The sequence below is a fragment of the Equus przewalskii genome, chromosome 14 (genome assembly GCF_037783145.1).
Source record: "Equus przewalskii isolate Varuska chromosome 14, EquPr2, whole genome shotgun sequence".
Lineage (NCBI taxonomy): Eukaryota > Metazoa > Chordata > Mammalia > Perissodactyla > Equidae > Equus > Equus przewalskii.
Window position 1 is genome coordinate 82,936,210 of NC_091844.1, and position 7,281 is coordinate 82,943,490.

A 7,281-nucleotide genomic window follows, 5' to 3' on the forward strand; every position below is an offset into this window, starting at 1 on the left:
GCCGAGGGCAGCGCCACGGCTGCTCCTTGTGTAGAAGACACCAGGCCACGTTTTTCTTACAACGGAGGCATTTTTATTTCATAGAACAGTCGGTTATTGATACGGCCAAGCTGAGCATCGAAAGAGCACGGATTTGGGAAGCAGGCGGACCTGGGTTGGATTCCTCTCTTCTCCACTGGCTGCTGTGACCCTGGGAAGCCGTGCAGTCAATCTAACAGCCGCCTGGCGAGGGTGCTGCGCCCAGTACCTCGTCAGTCCCCACGGCAGGGCTTCCAGGAGGGCACGAGGCGGATGGCACGCACCAGCCGCGGGACCTGGGCAAATATTTGGAGCCTCCCCAGGCCTCAGCTTGCTCCTCTGAGAGGATGGCGTTCAGACTGCGTCGTCTCCAAGTGTCGTCTGAGCTCTGTGCGACTCTGGTTTCCGATCCTGTTGAAGAGTTCAGAGCCAGAAGGTGACGTGAAGCTGTGAGCGCTCACGAAGCCAGTCCCACCCGTCACCAGCACAGGGCCGGCCTGCGGTGGGTTCTCGATAAACGTTTGCTGAACCGACACCAGCCTTTAGCTGCTCATGCGTTCTCAGTTCAGCTGCCAAACTTTTCTCATGAACTCTAGGGAATAATTAGTCTTTTCCATTAATTGTCTGGAAAAATGCATTTTGAATTTTTAACAGTCGCCTTTTACAGGAGCATTTTCAGCTCACCTTCTCGGAGTGCTGGTTACCTGCTGATGGCTTGACGTGCGTCACCACATTCAGTTTTATTCACTTCTCACAACGACCCAACGCGGCAGGGATTATTAATCCCCATTTGATGGATGAGGAAACTGAGGCACAGTGAGACTGGGTCATCTATCCGAAGCCACACACGTGGTGGAGACTGGACTCAATCTGAGTGCCTCATTTCCAAAGTGCCACCGCTCCATACAGCTAGCCGTTGACAAGAGACCCCGTTTCTGTGTTGGCACTGCAGGACGGCGTGCATGTGGCCAGACATAGCTGTGCTCTAGAGCAAGACCCACCACAGCTCAGCCCGGTGGATGGTTCGCCCATGCTCGTCCCTGGAGAGAACGAGCGGCTCTCACACACCTTCTGTCACACTAACCACTGACTCAACGGATACTGACCGACAGCCACGTTCTTGTGTAGGTGCTGGGGTCGAAGCAGGGAGCAATACAGAAAAAATCCCTGCCCCTGGGAGCTTATATTTTAGCAGGAGGCAAACAGAAACAAGCAAAAAACATAATAAGTATATTAAATGGTATGTGAGAAGGAGAAAGGGCTATGGAAAAAAAAATAGATCGAGATAAAGAGGATCTGAAATGTGGGAAGGGGGATTTAATTCACAATAGGCCTCCTTGCAAAGATGAAATGGGAGTGGAGATGGAGGGTGGTGAGAGATGTGGACGCGTGTGAGCTATGCAGCTTTCTGGAAGAGTGACGCAGACACAGTCAGTGCAAAGGCCCTGAGGTGCATATGTGTCCGGCATGGTTGAAGATGGGCAAGGAGACCAAGGAGGCTGGAGAGGAATGAGAGAGGCCGATGGAGGTGGTCAGAAGGGGCCAGATTCTAGAGATGTAATCCAAAGGCAGAACTAAGGGAGCTGCTGATGTTGTGAAGGTGGGATGTGGGCGAGAGAGGAGGAGTCAAGGATGACCCCAAGGTTGGTGGCCTGAGTAACTGGAATAATAAAGACTTCAGAACAATGCCGTAGTACTAAGAAGTGGTCAGCTGCTCTTTTCTCTCTTTCTCCATGGGCTCTGTGGACCTTTGCCTGGGGTCTGGGTGACATGCCTGTGCCAGAGTGGGACAGTGGGAAGGGCAAAGAAAGAAGGCAGTATGACAAAATTATTTTACAATGTACCAAGATATGAGAGCCAATACCTCCTTTTATTTTCATGAGGAAAAACCCACGATTTTTGAAACCCTTTTAGACTTGTGGAAGAGTTGCCAAGATGGTATGGAGTCTCCATAGCTCACGCAGCGCCCCCTGCTGTTGCCATAGCCATAACCACAGTGCAATTACCAAATGAGACACTCGCTCTGGTGCGCTGCGATTAACTAACCTGCAGACTTCGCTCAGACTCCCGAGTTTTCCCCCTCGTGCCGTTTCTGTGATGCGGGATCCCTCCCTGTGTTTTGTTGTCACGTCTCCTTAGTCTCCTCCAATCTGAGACGGTTTCTTGTCTCCTTGGCAACTGCCTGGCAGCTCTCTCCTTTTTCCTTGGGCCCCAGGTCTGGGCAAGAGTCTAGGGGAGGGGGGAGTCCTGGCCACCCGCCCAGGGAACCAGCGCCAAGAGAGGAGCCCGGCCTGGGCCACCACCCTGTCCCCAGCTCACTGCAGCTCTCAGCCTCCGGGACTGCCCGTCCCTGGTCACCACGGCCACTTCGGATCTACAGAGCTGGGTGTGGGGGGCAGGAAGACAACCCCCTGGCAATGCCTGTTTCCCCCACAAAACACAGACGGCTGCGGAAAGGGTGGGGTCCACCTGAGTTCCATCAGGATCAAAGTCCTGACACGGCAATTTGCTCCTGGGGCTGAAGAACGCTGCAGCCTGGAAGGGGAGACCCCTCTGCCCCTCCCTGCCCCCCCCCCCCCAGAGTCCCGCAGCTGCAGCCAGAGGCACCTGAGCCACCTGCCGCAGGGTGGTTTGGAGCTAAGACCATGCTGGTATTGCTGGGATGGTTCAGGTCAGGAAGGGCCCCATGGCCCAGTTACCATGGCAACCAAAGTTGGCTTTCAGGGCGTGGATGTTTAGATCTTATTTGGGCTTAGAGACGTAATAGAGAGACTTAGAGATGCGTGACGTCATGATGCTGAAGGCCCCACACGCATATTCAAACAAATCTCTCCTCCAGTTGGCCACTGGAGGTGAGCACACTGGCGCCAGGCTACGCAAACTGAAAGATGCACCACTGTCTTCTTAGGGAGTGGAAGATGCTGACACAGCCCTGATCTGGGAGAGAGGCTCCTCAGAGGACAGGGGCACACTCTTTATAAGTGCCACCAAAGCCGTTTGTACAAGTGGTCCACTAGTTGGCGGCGGGGGTGGGGGGTGGGGGTGGGGGGCTGCAAGCTGCTTGTTGATGATGGAAGGTTATTGGCCAGGGACCAGGATACCTGGCTTCAGCATTAGGATGGGTGTTAGAGGAGCATGGACTCTGCGGCAAGACCACCCCGGCTCCAGCACCAATTAGCTGTGTGACTGTGGGCAAGGGTCTTGGGCTTTCTGAGTTTCAGTGCCTTGCCTGTCAAATGCAGGACCACAGAATCTACCCCATAATACTGTTGAGGGTTAAATGGTCAGAACCACCCAGGACACCGTAACTGTCAATGATAGCTCTCAAATCCTTGCGGCGGGATCGTGAGCGAGTCAATTTCCCTTCTTCAGGACTCTGTTCTGAGCATGCGCCACCCAGGGCTCCTTGCAGCGGCTCCAGGCCGGGTGTTTTGCTGTGTGCTCATCCTCGCTGTGGCTGTCATGCACACAGGCCCTGCTGCAAGTGACAGAATGACGTTGGCTCTGGGAACGGGAGTGGGCTGGGGCCGGGAGAAGCCTTCCTTTACTTTAGGATTTCGTTTCATTCCAAACGCAGGATTTTTTTAAATTCCCAGTGCAGTTTCCCCCTGATAGCAGTAAGCTAGGTAGCCATGAGGCACTGGGAGGCGAGGCCCTGCTCTCATTTCTACGCCCGACCCCCGGGCATGGAGCACGGACGCCGGGCCTTCCACACTGCGGCTCCAGCCTCTCCTCCTCTTAGAAAACCCAGCTCTGGGGTTCTCTCCGTGATGCTTTGTTGATATCTCCCAGAGCTATTAACCCGAGTTAATAATCCTTCCTCTCTGTACGTTATCTCATGTTTCTCTATTTTATTTGACACAGCTGTCTCTCCCACTGGCCCCGAGGCTCCTCGAGGGCTCGGATTATGGATCACTTATTTGTATATTTACAAGTGTTTGCAGAGGGTTTTTTCTCTTTTTTTTGAGGAAGATTAGCCCTGAGCTAACTGCTTCCAATCCTCCTCTTTTTGCTGAGGAAGACTGGCCCTGAGCTAACATCTGTGCCCATCTTCCTCTACTTTATATGTGGGACGCCTATCACAGCATGACTTGCCAAGCGGTGCCATGTCCGCACCGAGATCCAAACCCGCGAACCCTGGGCTGCCGGGAAGTGGAACGTGTGCACTTAACCACTGGGCCACTGGCTGGCCCCTGTTTGCAGAGTTAAATGAAGCTGAGTATATGTGGGGTGTATACTTGTTCAAACAGATTGAGTTTCTTTTATGATGATTTCTTTTTGGTGTAAATTTGCTTTCAGTTTAAGTAATCAAAACATACTTGGATAAAGATTCTTAAGTGGATTAAAAATAACAATGTATTCTTAATGATGATGCTTGCAAAACTGGAAATGGAAAAGATTTTTCCATTTTATTTGTGTCTGAATAAGAGAAAGAACAAGGGGAGGGGAACGCTTCTGCCATTTTATCTGTAAGGAAAAAAGAAACCATAGAAGAAGTAGAAAACTAAAATGACCTTCAGAACTAATTTCTGGTTGATACAAAAGAAGGAATTTAAAAATTGGGAATCTGATTGTCTACGAGAATTTTTGTTTTGTTTTTTTTGTGGAAGCTTAGCCCTGAGCTAACTGCTGCCAATCCTCCTCTTTTTGCTGAGGAAGACTGGCCCTAAGCTAACATCCGTGCCCATCTTCCTCTACTTTATATGTGGGACGCCTACCACAGCATGGCGTGCCAAGCGGTGCCATGTCCGCACCCGGGATCCGGACTGGCGAACCCCGGGCCGCCGAAGCGGAACATGTGCACTTAACCGCTGCGCCACCAGGCCGGCCCCTACAAGAGTTTTTTTACACTGGGTTTCATAACTCAACGATCTTGCCCGAGGCCCCAGGAGAGAATGTGGAGTTAGGTCGGAAGGCAGAAGTGAGTTACTGAAAATCGTAGGTGGTTAATATTAACTTCCTTGTCTTTCATGAATAAAGCCGTCACCCAGAACTCATGGGTGAAACGCAGAGGGCTTTCAACTAAACCAGTGATTGGCACACTTTCCCTAAAGGGCCAGACGGTCAACATTTCAGGCTTTGCAGGACAAAGAGTCTCTGAAGCAACGTCTCAACTCTTCAGAGGGATGTCGAGTCAGCCGGGACAGCAGCAAGCAGGCGCGTGGCTGTGTTCCAATAAAGCTTTATTGACAAAAGGAGGTGGGAGCTGGATCTGGGTGCTGGCTACAGCAGGTTGGTGACCCCTGAGCCAGACACTCCATTTTCAGGTCCAAGTATCCATTCTCTTAAACACACCACGCACCAAGTCGTAAGGTTATTATGCCATTGTGATTATTTGCAATTTTAGCACAGATGACCAAATTATGAGTGAAAAAACCAAACCTCTGGGGCTGGGAGGCCGGATTTGTGTGTCTGGGCGGCAGTTTCAGATGGAGGACGGTGGCCTCCTGCCTCGCAGAGCCCGCCTCCAGCTGTCACGGCTCCCTTCCTCACTGGGTCGCTCGTCTTCTGGGACCGTGGTGCCCAGAGGGGGTCTGCTGGTGTGTAGATTTACTTCAGACTTAGGAGAGCACAAAACTACCCAGAACCGTGGGCTGGCAGTGTGGCTGAGACAGCGCAAGGCTTCCCCAGGTACAAGTGTTAACTTTTTTAAGAAATGCAGGAAGGAAAATAAATTTGCTTCTTTTATTACTCCAAGGTTTTATGTGACTTACTGTGTTAGTTGGGGTTTTCCAGAGAAACAGAACCAGCAGGATAGATGGAGAGCTGTGTGAGGCTCATGGTAGGAGCTGGCTCACACGGTTGGAGAGGCTGAGAAGCCCCACCGCCTGCCGTCTGCGCGCTGCAGACCCAGGGAGCCAGGAGTGCCCGTCAGTCTGAGTCCGAGGGCCTGAGAATGAGGGGCACTGGGGTTCACGGGCAGGAGAAGATGGATGCCCTAGCCCCAGCAGAGAGTGAACCCCCCGTTCCTCTGCCTTTCTGTCCTGGTCAGGCCCTCAAGCACCTGGGCGAGGGCACCTTCTTTCCTCAGTCTACTGAGGAAAGTCAAATGCCAGTCTCTTTGGGAAACACCCTCAGAGACACACCCAGACGTGATATTTGCCAGTGAGCTGGGCATCCCTAAGCTCAGTCAAGTTGACAGATAAAATTAACCATCCAACTACTGTTAAAGTAACTTTTACCAAAAAAATTAGAATCGTAGTTTAAAAAACCTTAGTTTCTAGGAATATATTTAAGGCTAATTCTACCATTAAACTGATTGATGTTTAAAGCCCCCAGTGAGATAGACCAGTGTGGTCTTTGAAAACTGCAAACCTTGCTCTGCTTCTCTCCAGGCCCCCACGTGGGTCACAAATCAAGCGTAAACTTCTACACCATGGAGTGTCACTGAGGACAGGCTAGATGATGCCACAGTAAGAAACAGCTCCGAGCAGAACTAGCCTACGACAGCAAAGATTTAGTTCTCACCTAGGCCACATGTCCTTCACGAGTGAGCCGGGGGATGTGCTCCAGGACCTCCCCCTCTGGAACCTGGCTGGTAGAGCTGCCATGACCAGTCACTGTGACAGAGAGGAAGAGACTGTGAGGGGATCTTTCAGCAGAATTGATTGCTCTAGTCCAGAAGCGACACACTCACTTTTGCTCACAAGTCATTGGCCACTTTGGTTCAGTGAACACCCTGAACAACCCTACATGTAGGGCGAACAACTCATCTGGCAGAAAGTCCCACAACCCGGGTATACCCTCAGTCCCAGGGAAACAGAAATGGCTGGTCACCCTCCCTACATGGTAGTCCTGGGTACCTTATACTCAGAGCTCGCCTTGTCTATTCTGCTAGGTTTCGCAGGTATTTGGGTATAGCTAACATAATGAAAAACCATGGAGACTAGACGGACAGGTTCGAGTCCCAACTCTGCTACTTACTAGCTTTGAGACCTTGGGCAAGTCCCCCGCTCTTCTGAGCCTCAGCTTTACCATCTGTAAAATGGAGGAAGGTAATATCTGCCTTGTAAGGCTGTCAGGGGGCTCCTTTGGAGCGAAGGCCTGGAAAGGGAACAGGGCAGAGCCCGGCAGCCTCTCAGGAAGTGCCAGCAGCCCCCGCTGGGTGGTGGCTGACTGCACAGGGAAGGGCAGGTATGTTCCAGAGGACAGATGCTGCTGCCTGGCTGAAGGACTTGTACAAACAGAGTGGGCATTCATCGGTAACCCCTGTGAGCAGGCGGGGACCTTGACTCCACTCCACAAGTTAAAGATATACGAGTG

The 7,281-nt window shown here is 51.8% G+C and overlaps 1 long non-coding RNA gene across 1 annotated transcript; it reads right to left on the bottom strand.

The window, feature by feature from the left end:
* Positions 1-5,184: 5,184 nt before the first annotated feature.
* LOC103549302 (uncharacterized) lies at positions 5,185-7,075 on the bottom strand. The gene is made up of 3 exons (XR_544496.2): positions 6,943-7,075; positions 6,487-6,578; positions 5,185-5,552 (listed from the first exon to the last, which is right to left on the bottom strand). It is a non-coding gene; the product is annotated as an uncharacterized lncRNA (long non-coding RNA).
* Positions 7,076-7,281: the final 206 nt, after the last annotated feature.